This window comes from Lathamus discolor, chromosome 6 (genome assembly GCF_037157495.1).
Source record: "Lathamus discolor isolate bLatDis1 chromosome 6, bLatDis1.hap1, whole genome shotgun sequence".
Taxonomy (NCBI): domain Eukaryota; kingdom Metazoa; phylum Chordata; class Aves; order Psittaciformes; family Psittacidae; genus Lathamus; species Lathamus discolor.
In genome coordinates this window covers 18,698,112-18,714,201 of record NC_088889.1, presented here as the reverse complement: position 1 = coordinate 18,714,201, position 16,090 = coordinate 18,698,112, and the positions used below count along the sequence as shown (strand labels likewise).

General features: G+C 40.8%; 1 protein-coding gene across 16 annotated transcripts in view; it reads left to right on the top strand.

Moving 5' to 3' along the window:
* The window catches only part of NUMB (NUMB endocytic adaptor protein), a 99,963-nt gene that overhangs the window by 41,558 nt on the left and 42,315 nt on the right, over positions 1-16,090 (top strand). Inside the window, exon 1 of one of the 16 annotated variants that reach the window (XM_065686361.1) lies at positions 14,488-14,506. The exons of the other annotated variants lie outside the window; for them this stretch is intronic. The gene's annotated coding sequence lies outside the window, so the exon portion shown is untranslated. Of the gene's footprint in view, positions 1-14,487; positions 14,507-16,090 lie in introns of those variants that run through there. 16 annotated transcript variants of the gene reach the window in all.

The window sequence follows — 16,090 nt, the reverse complement described above, 5'->3', positions numbered from 1 at the left end:
TTCAGAAGACAGTCATAGCAGTAGCAAAATTTACAACAATCTCTCTTAGTAAAAAAGTCACTTAACAACAGAAAATATTTTGAAAAGCAGAAATATTCTTAGCAGAACAAAATACCCCTCAAAAAAACCCAAACACCCCCCCCAAAAAAAACCAACCAAGCAAAAAATAAACCCATCCACCCCACAAAACCCCCCAAAAAGCCCAAACAACAACCCCACCACCCCCCCAAAAAAAACCAGCCCAAAACCAAAACACCCCAAACACCTGGAATTAAAAACAGTTAAACTGCAAAAACGAGCAGATCATATATATGTTCATCTATAAATATGGGATGATTCAGCGTGGGCAGATTTTAGGTATGTTGTGTGAAGTTAATTTACCTGCTCATTCAAATCTTTTGGATCTTTTGACTTATTAGATAATAAGCAGGGTTGGAATTGGCTTATCTGCTCAGCAGTGGTGTCCAAGTTTTAACTCGTGCTATTTGAAATACTGAAAATCTTAAAGATTAACCTCTGTTATTCTGGAAATTACCACTAGACTGGGAATTGCTGAAGTTCGTTTCAATAAGCTGTTCAGTCTGAGTGCTTTCTCAAGTTAGAAACCTAAATTATGATTTTTCACTGCAGAAACAGGATAGGAATGAGGTGGAGCAATCAGAAGTCTTACAGCCCCTCTTTGAGACAGAGAACATGGAAAAACCTCTTGCTGTGTAGTTGGATTTGCAGTACAAAACGTGGACCTCCAGGGCTGCTGCTGCTGCTCCTTATGCAGAACGTCAAACACACTTGGGTTTTGTCTTCATCCTCATGTCTGGTGTTACAGGGCAGTCTGCTACCAGTTAATGTGTTTTTTCCCAGGAATTTAACATGTTCTACCTAGAAAAGTTAAACACAGTGATAGGATTGGATGGCGTCAGTGCGTGCATTCAGGGGAATTGGTCTGTAACCCAAGCCCCCAGTTTCTTCCACAGCCTTATCTCTCGATTCCTCTGTACCTATGAGAGTCCACAGTGCATAGGCTGTATACCTTAAGTAGGCCACTTCGTGAATCTCCTTTTCTTCCTTAATTTTGTATCACTGAAACTTTACTCAGTGGGTTATCAGTATTTGAGTCTCCTACATATGGCTCCAATCTCCTGCTATATCTACAGAACTAGGTATTTATAGCAACCCGCCCAAGTGTATTATTCCAGCAGTGAGAAACTGATTCACTGCACATTGTGATTCCTCCTGCACCTACGTCAGTGACCAACTGTGGGGTTTTTGGCATGCGTTGCATTCCTGGGTGTGGTTGTAGGACAATCCAAGATAGCCTTGGTTATCTTGGCTTTGTTACAGCAGCCTGGCGCAGTTTAGAGGTTCACATTAGAGGCTATGAAAAGCATTCATTTAGTTCCAGACTGTGAAGTTTTTTTGTCACCTTCAACTTCAGTTCTTTTTTTGTAAGACTTAAGGAAGAAAGAAGTTACAGGAGTAATAAGGAAAGCCTGGTGTAGTTCACAAGTTCAATGCATGTTAAAAATATTGTGAGTCATGGGAATAAAGATTTCCATAGTTCTGGCTGCTTTTCATCTTTGGGGTTTAGAATCCCTGGGTACACTGAATTTCATCTTCTTTTTTTTTTTTTTTTTTTTTTTTTTTTTTTGCTATAGATTCAGTGTTAAGGAGGTTTCATCTTGTAACACTTGTAAGCCTACCTGCAGCCAGCATGACTGTAATATTTAATCTTGAAAAGCTTCTAAAATGAAAGTTGACTGACCAAGACAAGCTTCAGCCATGAGTTAGGATTAAACACAGAAGGACTAAGTAGGGGAAAGAAAGCAAGGCCTGTGCATGGAAAAAGAAAACCCACAGTAGCTGACATGATGCATGGACTACAACCCCTTCTTATGATAAGGACTCCAAACAGGCAATGTGAATATGAGTGTACTGGAAACTGTTGTCACTTAACAGTGTTGGCATTGCTTAAATTCAAGGTTTGGAAAGGCTAAGAAAGATCTGCTGGTTTGTATAGTCAGACACTGTACTTCATAGAAACGTTTCTGTATAATGCCTGTGTAAACAGTGCTGGAGGTCAATTTCCAGGGGTCATATTTCACAATAGAGAGAGGAGGGAAAAGGAGAACCTGAGTTTTGAAAATGTGTCCTCTTTCTTTATAGAGTATTTTCTTATAGACAGTGAGGGAATGCTAAGAATAGAAAGCTCATTAAGAGCTCTGAAGTTGTTTAGATACTTCAGCTCTCCTTAACAGGAAAGATGGTGTAACTGAACTAGGCTGCCCTTGCAAATCTTTGTGTTACTATGTTTGCAGCTTGATAAATTTCATTGAAGAAGCCTTATGTATGTAAAATGTTGAGTATAAATAACTGAAGAACATGTTATTGTATTGATGATTGATCTTTTTTTGGTAATATTTACGAGTTTGTCACCAACCCTAACTATTCTACAATTCCATGATTATCAACTTTGCCTAACCACTGGAAAAAATCAATCTGGCATAACTCTTAAATATGCTTAGTGAAAAATTTGAGGAAAGGTGGCTTGTGGCTTCCAGCAGTACTTTTTGAGGCATGTCATTCGAGTGCCTGTAAACACTTGCCTAATTTTACTGTTGTGAGGCTACACTGGCCAGAGAAACATTTGTAATAGCTATTTGGCTTTTTCTCCTGGTTTGTATGAGTTCTGCAGTGCTGCTCTTTCTGAGTAGGAATCACAACTTCTCAAGTCTCAGTTGTGGGAAAACTCTGTGATAAAATGCTTGAATTTAAAGGGAAGGCTTTATATGATTGTTCAGCATCTCTGTCTACACTGGTAAGATAGGCTGTGACAAAGGTCAAAAGAAGTCTCTTACAGAGAGATGAGGAGTTCTGTAGTTCTTGCCTAGGAACCCTTTCCTTCTCCAGAAAATACTACTACTGGATGAACCGCTGCCTTTTATAGTGGTAGCTGTTTGTTTGGTGCAGTGTGTGCAGGTCCAAAATGCTGCAGGTAAGATGCTGCTGTGTAGATGAATCTCAGGAGGTAAAGTTTTAGCTGGAAAGATGAAGAATAAATCATAAACAGAGCAGAAGGATAGCACTGCAGTATAGACAAGTGGCATCTGATGGACAAATCAGCCTTTGAAGTAAAATACGTCATTTTAGAAGTAATGTGATGTATTTGCACCCGGCAAGTACAAGAAAATGCACATAGGGAGGTCTTACCCATTCTGGTGTAAACAACCTTTGGTTTGTTAGTGCTTTGTGTGTTTGCAAGACCCTAGTTGCCTGCAATTAACTAGGGATGACGATTGCTAAAGCTAAGTTCTGCCATATGCATTAATTTTTTTTCTGGCCAAGTGAAACGTGTGGTTTTGGTAATCTCAAAGAGACGCAAGATGATGCTTGGTACCCAGGGGTTGTGGTCAAGATCCAATCTTGTGGAACTTACCAGAAAGAAGAGATTATGACAACTTCTAAGGAGATCTGATTTTTTCCTAGAGTGGAATATGTTGGCTTTCTATCTCAGTTCAGTACCTAATGTCACTGATTTGTATCCCCTGCTCACAAGCTTCCTGTGAAGGCAGTAAATAAGGTGAAGTTTAATGTGCATGGAGGAACTGTGAATGAATAATTGATTCCCAGTGAAGGAAGGTGGTGTTGTCTTCCACATAATTGTAATAACATTCTAAATGGTAGTATCTGAATTATCAATGTCCTAATATGCTGTCTATCGTATAAAGAACAACTACTCATTCTGTAAGGAATAGACTTAGAAGAGGAAGGCAGAGGGCACTGTGATAAGAATGGTGAGGTGAGACTGAAGTAGTTACCTGACAGAATAATGGAGTTTATTCAAAGTGCTGTTCAAATCAGTGGACCCTGTGACTAGTCACTGGTGAAGATAACACAGTTCTGACTTTTATGGTTGTATGAATCTGGTGGTAGGTGGTACAATATCCAGTATCCATTGCAGTGAGTCCCTGTTGTGCCTGCCCTGCTGCTGGGTGCCAGCTGTTACAGCACAGTCATTTCTACAGTGCTTTCCTCTTTATCCTGTCTTCTGCTTCCAAGCTCAGTTGCCACCCCAAGAAGCAGTTGTCTTTTGTGGGAGTAAGGTGGTGTTCTCCATACCAAGACAGCAACACAAGGTGCATTTCATCTACCAGACTGGGTGGTGGCAGCAGCAGCATCACCACAATTTCCTACTTGCCCAGGCTGTAGATAGACCTCACACTGCTTCTATGTCAAACCATTCATACCAGGAGTGAAATTTGTTGCTTGGCACTGCAGCCATCCATTGGCATGCAATGCATGGTATGGTAATGACAGAATATAAATGTTATTCAGAGGAAATTCCTGCAAGTGATCATTTGATTCCTTTGATCTGCCACTTGTTCCACACTGTGTCTGGTGTTGAGGAGTGACTGGTAGCAGTGTGTTGTGCTGCGGCCATGGAAAGGCGGCCAATGAGCACAGGATTTCAGAGTGATGACATATTTCTGTCTGTCCTGAGCTTGAAGCTTCACTGATTGCTCTGATGAATATGAGGCCCAGTGAGAAGACAATTTTCCAGGTTGTTTCCTATTTGACTTTTCTTGTTTCATTACCAAGCAGTTTAAAGTTGGGAAGATGACAGCTAGTGTATGATTCAAGAGGCTACTGCAGCCGCAGGTTTTTGCAGCATGTGTTATTTCTGGGCAGTGCAGTTCTTGGCACTCTGACACCAAGCTCTGTGTGTTGCAGATCATTGTAGCTGCTTTACTGTAGTGAGCAACATCTTATTTAGAAAGGTGAGAGACATCTGTGGGTTTCACAGTTCCAGCCTGGCTGAGGTCATTCAGACAGATTGATGTGCTTGTGAGGACTGTTGGCATCAGCAAAGCTGATGAGTTGCTGCTGTTCTTGGCAGCCTTGCCTGTACACCGGGATCAGCTCATGGGCAGTGACCCATCTCCAGAGGGAAACCCACCTCCCTCTGAGAGAAGATCACCTGCTATATGGCTTGTGACACGTTTAACCATCTGAAAGAGATGGAAGTGTGATATCATGTATGATAAACGTGATCCTATTTTGCTGAAGATCACGGCAAGAGTGAAGGAGGTAGTTTCTATACCAGTGACATAACCAATATGAGGACAGCTTTAGGGGATCTGTGTTCTTAGAATTTATCGTTGTAGGTAAGTGTGGTGGCAATATTGGACTTTCTTCCTGTATTTCAAGGCCAGGCTGGACAGAACCTTGGATGACACGGTTTAGTGTGAGATGTCCCTGCCCATGGCAGGGAAGTTGGAACTAGATGATCTTAAGGTCCTTTCCAACCCTAACTATTCTATGATTCCATGTTTTGAACAGCAGTAACAAGAAAGCGATCAGTTTGTTCAAATAATGAACATCTTTGTCTTTTTGTCTGTTTCAGCTGGCAGCTTATTTTAAATAAAGCTATCAGATGCTCAGTTGCAGTACAGTATGCAGTATTTCTGTAGCTTTCACCTGGCCCTACCCAGCAAAATCTGCTTTACTGATAGTTTGAGATATTTCTGACTTAATTCAGCAGATACTGCTTGTAATTATACTTTCATGGATCTGTACTAAAATAAGCATAATTTAGAATCTCTTAGGTGGGAGAACTGTTCATGAGTAATGGCAAACCAGGAGTTTTGTGCATGTGGACATGTATGGGATTTCAGTATTTGTGGAAGAAGGTCTTAGCTCCTTATATAGATAAACTGGGACCCTGAAAAGCAGTACTAGAATTTTAAGATGAATACTGTAACTTTGCTTTTGGAATGTATGATTGATCAGTTCCTAAAGTTCTTTTGGTTAAAATATGTCTTACCTAGTAAGTGTTCTGTGTCTTCCTGCAAAAAGAGTATGGGAATACTTTTGATATTGATTTCTAGATTCTACAGACAATTTCAGTGGAGGTTATTATTACATGAAAGTTATTTAAAACCACTGGTATTAGGATGCACATTGTGGCCTTAAAGTCCATTTTGAGACTTGAGTACAACTTTTCAGGAAAACTTACTCTGCCTTTTAATGCATGCTTGTTTGTAGTACTTGTCTGTATTGTGGTAGAAAGTCTGTGCTGATCTTGAAAGAGATAATAAAACCTGTATGCTAACAATTGAGATTAATATGGGGAAGCTAATAGAAAAAAGTTGACTTAAGGTCCCAGTATTTTATGGCCAGGAAGGTGGTAGAGTAAGGCTGAATCTGTTATATTCTAAGCCAGAGACTTGCCTTGTGTGCTAAATTACATTTCATTTTGACCAGAAGCTGAAATGCTGATGTGAGTTCTTGCAGTACAGTTAGTAGGTAAAGCAGTTTTACTAGTTTGGAACAGTCTGTCTCAGGCTGTGAAATGAGATTTTTAACAAAACAAAACAAACAAAAAAAACCCCCCAAAAAAATATCACAAACCGAAAAAAGCCACAAAAACAAACAAAAAACACACAAAAAAACCCTCCAACCAACAAAAACAAGCCCATCTTCATTATCCTAGAGGAATTTTGTAATTATTAGTTTGGTATTAGGCAAAAAAGATGGAAACCATCTGTTTGGATCTGTACTGAATTACTTATTAAGAGAAACGTATTTTCATTGTTAGGTATACTTAAAGGAAGCTTGCATAACTGAACTGTTTTTACTTTCCACTGGAGTAAAGTGGAAGTATAAATAACCAGTTTGTATGTGGACCACTGGATTTATGGACATCTCAAGCTGTATCTGATAATTCTCACTGAGCATGGAGTTGTGGATTCATAACGTATTATTGGAGATCAGCTATAATGTGTTACTAATTTTAGTGATCGTAATGAAACCTGCTCACTTCTGTGAAAGGAAATGTCTGAGAGATTACTATTAGTATTTTAAAAAATAACACCAGTGATTTTGTAGCAATAGCAGTTTAATTCCTATCTACTGCCTCCATAAGGACAAATGTTGCTATCCTTACAGGCAAAGGGCTTTAAACATCAGGTGATAGGAGGAGGGAGTGGAGAGGGAAGTATGCATCTGTTTATATGAGCTGCTCTGAAAAACTTGACTTGGAGTTGTTCCAAAAACACTCAAACCTTAGATGCAGTCTGATTTGGCTTGTCTTTTCATCCCTTCATTTTTATTTTTTTATTATTTTTTTTTTATGGACCAGAAAAATCTCCCACCCCAAATCCTCCCCAGTTCTGTTGAGGTTCCATGCCCCCTCCTTGTTTGTCCCGACTGATGATATGCAAACATTGAAATTAGTAAGATAAAAGGGTTTGGCATAGGTCTGAGAAGCTTCAGGTCTGTTTTCATGAACAAAGGAAAATCCAGCCTTGACTGGAGTTGAGGCAAGTTGATATAATAGCGTAACAATTTCAGATCGTGGGGTGGTTCTTTAAAAGAAGCTCTTGAAATAATGTAAAAATCCATTGAGGTACAGTGAGGAAAGGACAGAAGTTCTCTGAAACCTTTTATAGCCCACATAGGACTTGACATTATCATCTCTAGGGGTTTTTTTCAGCTGATAGGATCATGTTTTTCTGTATATCCATGGAGTCAAGGTTATAGCTTCAAGAGAGGGATTTTGAGAGAGGGATTTTTAAGAAAAGTACTATTGCAGAACCTGAGGAAAAAACTGTAAGTCACTATGTCAACATGTTCCTGCTATTGTCATATGAACATTATGTTCTGGTAACTGCTTCTGTGACACTTGGAGTTGGTGATTTTTTTATCTTTTTTTTGCTACAAATTACATGAATCAGGACTTTATGAAGCTAAATTCTTCTAAGAGGTATCTCTCTAGCTATGTTGCTATATATAATTTACAAAATCCTGAAGTAAGCATGCCACTGAAGTTGTGCTTGGATCTTCTTACGGCTTTGCAGTAAGCAGACACGGGAAATGTTAGGCACAAGATGAAGTTTTACATGCTGTGTAATCATAAGGAATGTTAGTTGTGTATATACAAAATAGTACCAGAAAGCTGGAATTATGTTAAAGTACCCTGCTTAGACGTGTCTCATAGGGACTATGGTGACAAATTCTTTAAACATCTTGTGAATTCTTCTGTGGCTGATGAAACATGTGGTTTGTATTAGGTTCTAAAGAGGATGCAGAAGATTTTTAAAGGTCTTCAACTGGTGGGAGAATTCAGAAAACAGTACATCCTGTGTGCTTAAAAGAATTTATAGCTTGTATCTGGCTTCACTAAGCTAGCTTCTGATTTGATTACATTTATGTAAAGCAAACAGATTTGAGAAATAATCCTGTTAGTTCCTGGTAATGTTCTGCAAAGAGCTATCATGGTAAGAGAGTTATGGAACAGTTCAGAACTTGCACTGGACAGGTGTATATTAATTCCTAATAAAATATTTTTGTTAATAATAACTTCCATTCTTACAAGTCAACCACAGTTGCTATGCTGGACACCAGTGAGTTCTCTAAGAAGATTCTGCCCATGTTTTATATGAAAGTAAACTTTTTTGTGTGGCTAGACTTATTGAAGGGTGAGTAAACTCTCTTCTGATATTCTGGCAGCCAGAAAAAAGTAGCCGTATCTTTTCTGTAGGCTCATTTTTATTATCAAAACCTGCCATTTTCACAAAAAAAGCTTGAAGCAAAGCCTTTGCAATTTCAAGTTGTAAATTACTATTAAAAATGCCTTTTGTGACACTCATGCTCCTTTGCATTAGCTGCAATCAGAAGTGTGGCTGGTTTAGCCTGAAGAAGCTGAAGAAAATGCACAGATAAAAGGACCTTCATTTTTATCTAGCTGTTGGAGGATGGGAGCAAGTCAAGTGTCTTGAACTGCCACATAACAGCTGCCAAGCAGTGAGTGACTGAAGTGCTTGGGCTCACTGCAGTAATGGTATAATGAGGAGTCATCTGTCATCCCGTGAATGTATGAGCTCATTTTTTCTCACACGTACTTCATGACAATTTAAGCTTTCAGTTGCTAATTGAGATTGGCTAGCGCGCACAGGGCTCATTGCCACCATAATTCAAATTTAGTGAGCTATCTGGAATATACAAATTCACCCGCTTCTTCTCATTTAAATGTCTCAAGCTATAGAAACTTCTGCTTCTGTGGCTTTGGGAAAGGAATTTCCTTACCACGTGTAGTGGGCCAGCTCTTCCTGCTCCTGTTGTAGCTGAGTGCCAACAATTCTGCTGTGATGCTGTGAGAGCTGTAACACAGGGGTAAAGGGAGACCAGCTTGGGAGTTATGCTGGTTTGCACCAACGGCTCTGTAGCACAGTAATTCTCTCTGATACAGTCAGTGTTGGATCCTGAGGAAGAATAGAAGGTTAAGGCAGGCATCAAATAAGCCTTCCTGGCTGTTCAGCTTGAAATGGGTGATTTCCTGACTGGAGGCTGCACCTCCACTGTGATCTTGAATAGCCTTTGGAAGTTTTGATCAAATAATTAAACTGGGTGGGGTTTCTTAAATCCTTTCCTAGTTTTAGTTTATAAAACATCCCAGGGCAAGGAATTGTGCAAGTTAATTCTGTATAATGAGAGAAATACTCTTTTGTTTTGAAACCTGGATGGCTAGGGGATTCTATCATTTCTCTGCTATGTCTACAATGTAAGAATTGGACATAATTCCCTGTTCACTTTCTGACACTTGTGGCACTATAAATTTTGTAGGCCTTCCCAACAGCAAATTGGTCTTCTGAGCTGAAGACCTTTGATGTATCTAATCTGTCCTTGAACAGAAGCAGTTGATGTAGTCCTAATTATCCTTATTACCTTCCTGCATCTTTTCATTTCATTTTGGAAAGGGTATATTAACTACAAGAACTACTATTGAAACTGAGTGCAGTCTTGTCTTACACTGGTTTTGCTCTGATCCTTTCAGAATAGTTCTTACTACTGTTAGTTTATTCAACAGTTACATTTTTAGAGGACTGAGCATGTTAATTATGATCTTTCCCAGACAGTGGTAATAGCTGAATTCATATTCATCATTGTTTATAGTTTGGGTCTTTCTCTTGCCCTTCTTCCATGTGTTTTTCTCTGCTGTTTTTAATATAGAATAATTTCTTCTTGTGAGATACTCTTATATCATTAAAATCAGTTTATTTTTGTGTGCTCCAGAACATTTTGCATTAACAGTAAACAGTTACTGAACTATTTGCTTTTGAGAACACATATGAATACATTACAGACAGATAGGAAAAGCCTCACGCTCACAGGCCTTTCTTCTCATCGGGGACTTCAACCACCCTGACATCTGTTGGAGCGATGGTACAGCCCAGCACAAGCAATCCAGGAGGTCCCTCGATTGTGTGGAAAACAACTTCCTTCTGCAAGTAATAGAGGAGCCAACAAGGAGAGGTGCCATGCTTGACCTCGTGCTCACCCACAGGGAAGGGCTCGTTGGAAATGTGATGCTCCAGGGTAGCTTTGAATGCAGCAATCACAAGATGGTCGAATTCAAGATCCTCAGGACAGTGAGAAGAGCTTGCAGCAAGCTCACTGCCCTGGACTTCAAGAGAGCAGACTTTGGCCTCTTCAGGAACCTGCTTAGTAAAGTTCTATGGGTATAGCCCTGGAGGGCAGGGGGGCCCAAGACTGTTGGTTGATATTCAAGGATCACCTGCTACAAGCTCAGGAGTGCTGCATCCCAACTAGAAGGAAGTGCAGCAGGAGGGCCAGGAGACCTCCTTGGATGGATAAGGAGCTGCTGAGGGCAATTCAAAGGAGAAAAGAGGCTTATAAAAGGTGGAAGCAAGGACAGGCGGCCTGGGAAGAATACAGGGATGTTGTCCAGGAAGCTAGGGACCAGGTTAGGAAAGCTAAGGCCCAGTTACAATTAAACTTGGCTAGCAATGTTAAGGATAACAGGAAGGGATTCTACAGGTACGTAGCAAACAAAAAAACAGACTAGGGACAATGTAGGCCCCCTGAGGAAGCTCTCGGGAGAACTGGCTACCCTGGATTTGGAGAAGGCTGAGGTTCTGAATGACTTCTTTCCTCGGTCTTCACTGGCAAAGGCTCTGACCGCACCACCCAAGTCTTGCAAGGCAGACACAGGGACTGTGAGAATGAAGACCTTGGGCCCACTGTAGGAGAGGATCTGGTTCGAGACCATCTTAAGAACCTGAACGTACACAAGCCCATGGGACCTGATGAAATCCATCCGCAGGTCCTGAAGGAGCTGGCAAATGAAGTTGCTAAGCCACTGGCCATCATATTTGAAAAATCATGGCAGTCAGGTGAAGTTCCCAATGACTGGAAAAAGGGAAATATAACCTCATTTTCAAGAAGGGGAAAATGGATGACCCATGGAATTACAGACCAGTCAGTCTCACCTCTGTGCCTGGCAAAATCTTGGAGCACGTTCTCCTGGAAGGCATGCTAAGGCACGTGGAAAACAACAAGGTGCTTGGTGACAGCCAGCATGGCTTCACTAAGGGGAAATCCTGCCTGACCAATTTGGTGGCCTTCTATGATGGGGCTACAGAACTGATGGACAGGGGTAGAGCAGTTGCTGTCATCTACCTGGACTTGTGCAAAGCGTTCGACACTGTTCCACATTACGTCCTTGTCTCTAAATTGGAGGGACATTAATTTGATAGGTGGACCGCTCGGTGGATAAAGAACTGGCTGGATGGCCACGTGCAAAAAGTTGTGGTCAATGGCTCAATGTCCAGCTGGAGACCAGTAACGAGTGGTGTCCCTCAGGGATCGGTGTTGGGACCAGTCTTGTTTAACATTTTTGTCGCTGACATGGACAGTGGGATTGAGTGCGCCCTCAGCAAGTTTGCCAATGACACCAAGCTGTGTGGTTCAGTTGATATGCTGGAGGGAAGGGATGCCATCCAGAGGGACCTTGACACACTTGTGAGGTGGGCTGATGCCAGCCTTATGAAGTTCAACCATGCCAAGTGCAAGGTCCTACACCTGGGTCAGAGCAATCCCAGGCACAGCTACAGGTTGGGCAAAGAAGAGATTCAGAGCAGCCCTGTGGAGAAGGACGTAGGGGTGTTAGTTGATGAGAAAATGAACATGAGCCAGCTTCAGTGTGTGCTCACAGCCCAGAAAGCCAACCGTATCCTGGCCCGCATCTAAAGGAGCGTGACCAGCAGGTCGAAGGAGGTGATCCTGCCCCTCTACTCTGCTCTCGTGAGACCTCACCTGGAGTATTGTGTGCAGTTCTGGTGTCCTCAACATAAAAAGGACGTGGAACTGCTGGAACAAGTCCAGAGGAGGGCCATGAGGTTGATCAGGGGACTGGAGCACCTCCCATATGAAGAGAGGCTGAGAAAGTTGGGGCTGTTCAGCCTGGAGAAGAGAAGGCTGCGTGGAGACTTCATAGCAGCCTTCCAGTACCTGAAGGGGGCCTGTAGGGATGCTGGGGATGGAGTCTTCATTAGGGACTGTAGTGATAGGACAAGGGGTAACGGGTTCAAACTTAAACAGGGGAGATTTAGATTGGATATAAGGAAGAAATTCTTTCCTGTTAGGGTGGTGAGGCACTAGAATCGGTTGCCCAGGGAAGTTGCGAATGCTCCATCCCTGGCAGTGTTCAGGGCCACAGTGGATGAAACCTTGGGTGGCATGGTTTAGTGTGAGGTGTCCCTGCCCATGGCAGGGAGGTTGGAACTAGATGATCTTGAGGTCCTTTCCAACCCGAACTATTCTATGATTCTAATAAAATCACCTGTTCCCAGCAACAAGTTTTGTGTAACTCCCCATTCCATGTCTGAGCATTCTATTATTCTTGTGGATTTACCTTGTATGATTTACCTAGTTTCTCTATGTCTGAATCCTCCTTGCTAACAGACTTGGCAGCACTACTGTCCATTCCCGCTTATGACTTCTCATTAGGCTGACACTAATTTATAGTTTGTTGTTCCAAATGCTTCCAGAATGTGGGCTATGTGGACTGGACTTTTAAGTCTCTTGTATGCCTGTGCAGAGAGCAGTTGCTGAAGCAGTTGTTTAAAATGCTGTGCCTTACACTCATGTTGAGCATGATCATTGTATATGTAACACTGTGTAAAGCTTCCGTATGAATGCATTTTAAAATCTTGCTAAAATGAGTCCTCCACGTAATCTGGTTGAGAGTGCATGTTGGTTCCTGAAACAGTTGCTTGGGATCTGTAGCTTGTTTGTCATTGGCTTCTGCTCTCATTTAAGATCTAGAAACAAAAATGTAGTGTGTGTTCGTATGTTTCTACTCACAGTAAGTAATGATCAGCTCAGCAACACAAAGATAGGATTTACTGATATATATTTGACTTTTGCTACTCCTAAACAGCAGATGCTTGCTGTACTGGATACAATTCCTTATCTATTCAAACACTGATTATTTGTATTTGTGACTGATTTACCAATAAAATATGCTTACTTTTCTTTGTAAAATTTATTTTCATTTTGAAAATATATTTATTTTTGTGAGATTTGACACACTTCAAGGTTTGGTTCTTCGATTCGGGGCATTAAAGGAAATCTTTTCCCACTGTTTCATCGCTTTTTGTACTTTTGTCAATATCTAAGTGCTTTCCTAAAATCAGCATGTATTTGTAAAGGTGCCTTTTAAACTTGTGATATTCAAGTTTGAAGACCGTTTAGTTGTCTGAGACTTTGCTGCCCTAACTGTAAATGATTCACTTCGAACTGGTGTGACTTGGTTAGTTAAAATTCTTCCCATGTGTGCAGATGAGCTGCAAAGCAGAAATGGTTGAACTGTTTTCCACAAGGCTCAGCTAGTGTTTCTTTAGAGAACTTTTTGCTTATTTTCGGTTATTATGGGTGGTGTAATTCAACTCAATTTTTATTGCATAGTGTTTAGGAGACCTGCTTTTTCATTAGTGACTGACAATCATTGCAGGGTATTTTTAGAGTGAGCCTTTAAAACAGGGGGATTACTGACTTATATCTCTGCACTTGTAACTTTTAGCATATTGTATAGGACCCTGGTCAGAGTTTGCGAAGCTGTGGAGTCTGAATTGGGACATTTGCTTTAGAACAGTTATTGATGGAGAAAGTGAGTCTTGCTTGCTTTTATTTGCTGAACTTCACAGGTTTGGGAGAGGCAAGTGACTTCTCTTATGACTGCTAGAAAGAGCATTGCGTATTTTTGGGACTAACTTCTGCCTTGCAATGATTAAACTTGTATTTTGCTGACAGTTTAAGAGTCTGAGTGTGGCTGTTGTACTGGTACTTCAGTTACATACTGTTGTGGAATTCTGAATAGTGTATTTAACTGCTGCAGTCTGGAGATATTTATGTTTGAAGAGTCAGGCGTATTGTACAGAATTCTGAGCTTTAGGACAGGGCTTCTGGTAGCTGATTTTAGCCACTCAGTTGTTAACGGTGTATTGGAGTACAGTTCATGATTTCATTTCCTGGTATTTTGCAAGCTATCTGCAAGTTTTGCTTAATTGTGGTTTTTATCCAGTAAGATGCTGGTGTTGTAACATTATTTTTTTTTTCCTTCTTCCACCCTCATCCATGCTGCAAGCAGAATTGTCAAGTGCTCTGGAAACAGCTGTGGAATGCTCATGTGATAACTTCAGCTTAGGTATGAGACAGCAAGAAAATCTGATGGATTTGAGAGAGTGGCTAGTACCTCACATCTTGTTATGACAGTGCATTGCAATTTTGAAGAAATTTCTACTACTGTTACAGTTCTGACCTCTTTAGTCTTACATAAAGAGTTTAAAGTTGCTGTGTCTGCTGTATTTTCCAAGTATGATCTAAATATTAGATCTTTCACTGCTGGAAGGTGAGTTTTTTTACTGCTGATACGCATGTTTCAGTAGTCTTCATTTTGTATCCAGCATTTCATTTTTCTGCATCAGGGAAAATCCCCTTAATTTGAACTCATTAAATAACAGCGGCAACAGCAACAAAATGTATTTACTGGCTCAACAGATGAACTCATGCTTCATCCTTATGCGTATTTTGGTATCTTAGTATGCTTACTTGTAGTATTGTGTTGTTAGGTCTTAATTGGGTAATGAAAGGGTAAATGGGTTGGAAAGCCATGTGGTGAATAATGTGGTTAGTCATACTGTATTGCGTAAGCAGGACAGTTAGCGAGCATGCTTGTATGGTTACATGCCTTTGTTTGCTTCAGTGTGACAGTGCTGGATTTAATTAGATTTTATGGGATCTAAACTTACAAAAAGGCTCAAAGTTCAGCATTCAGAATCTGACACATGGGGTGACCTTTTCTTCCTTAGAAGATAAGGGTACTCTGTGTTCTTCTGCTGGTGAATAATTGCAGAGAGGCTGTTGCAGAGCAATTGCAGCAAGTTTTGGCTAACCTTTACAGTAGACTTGGAAAGATAGGGCATTGCATGGTTTTGTACTGTGTAAGTGGGAGAGGAGGGGAGACTGTTTGTTTAGTAGCCATGCTTAATAAGGATTTTTCTGAGAAGTAAAACTCCACTCTGGCAGCTTCATAATAGGCAGGGACAGACTATTTACCTTGGCAGCAATCAGCTTTCTTTCCTAGCTGCTTCTTTCTTAATAAATTAGAAGTTTTTACCTTGTCATCTTGAATTTAGAGATTCCCACTGTGCGTTAGAAAGCAAAATGTTTTGAACCACATCTTTATATTTGCTCTTGTAGTGCTGATAAACCTGCCAAATGAAATCTTGTCCCAAGAAAATGGCTTGAAACAGGCATATTTCCTAACTGATGTCCTTATGTCCTGGTTATAGCCAAGATTTACAATAATGCTGAAGTGTCTGCAGAGAACTGAGTTTTACGGGAAAAAAGCAGTGTGGAATACTCTTCTGAAATATGGACGTGTGGGTGGTTTGCATTTCTTTGTGCAGACCCTTGTGGATTTCATAGTAAAATTCAAGTCTGGATAATGCTAAAAAACAGCTGCTAGACATGAGTGTTTGGACAAGTATGACGAGGTTGTACTTGCGCAAGATCATAAAGCCACGGAGTTTTTCGAGGATACTGTTGAGTTTTCTGAGGATAGAGATCTTCACAACCATGCTGAGGAATGTTTCTGGAGTGATTTCCTCTCAAGTAGGTTAGGCAAGCATTTCCTCCTGCCCCCACCCCCTCCCCACCCCCCGTGATATTAAGATAATTTGCATGTCCTCCTAGGTCTGAAGTATCAGGTAACTTTGGCAGGAAAAAC